General features: G+C 30.3%; 1 long non-coding RNA gene across 1 annotated transcript in view; it reads left to right on the plus strand.

The window, feature by feature from the left end:
* Positions 1-796, plus strand: part of LOC128250553 (uncharacterized) — a 376,824-nt gene that overhangs the window by 257,547 nt on the left and 118,481 nt on the right. The window lies entirely within an intron of this gene.

Consider the following 796-nt stretch of genomic DNA (forward strand, 5'->3'; position numbering starts at 1 on the left):
TATATATATATATATATATATACCTGTGCGTACATTAGAATAGATATGTACAGTTACACTATTATATGTATCTATCTCGGTCTGTATACATTTAGTGTGTGTATGTATGTATGTATATATATATATGTGTTTGTGTGTGTGTGTGTGTTAATATACATGTATGTATGTATGTATATATAAATATACAATAATATACAATAATAATTATAAAGCTATATAGCTATATATAAACCTATAGACATGCAGAGATAGACAGAGACGGAGAGTACATATATGCATGCATATATATTCATACATATGCATACATCCATGCGTATATACATGCACACGTGTGTGACAAATGTTTGCATCTGGATAGTGCAGAAACAAACAACTACATTATATCACAATAGTGAGATTAATGAAACTCCATCACATACTGCAGTGCTCACAGATGTATTAGAACATTCCCATCTCCGCCATAAAGACATTATAATCAATAAAATAATATTGTTATTACGTTGCAAAAGATATGCAAATTAAATTGATCTGCAGCACATACGCACACAAAAGGAGACATATAATGTTGTATAGTTATAAACACCTTCAAATGTATATGTTTGTGCAGGCCTACAGATGTGTGTGGTGTGTGTGCGTATATGTGTTCAAGTGTGCTCGCGTGTGTTTGTGCGTATATGCGTGCGTACGGGTATATATTTATGGTTATTTAGACATATACACATATATAAACATTCACGTACAGAATCACAGAGAAGCATATATGATATATATATATATATATATATATATATATATA

This window comes from Octopus bimaculoides, chromosome 22, assembly GCF_001194135.2.
Source record: "Octopus bimaculoides isolate UCB-OBI-ISO-001 chromosome 22, ASM119413v2, whole genome shotgun sequence".
Classification (NCBI taxonomy): Eukaryota; Metazoa; Mollusca; class Cephalopoda; order Octopoda; family Octopodidae; genus Octopus; species Octopus bimaculoides.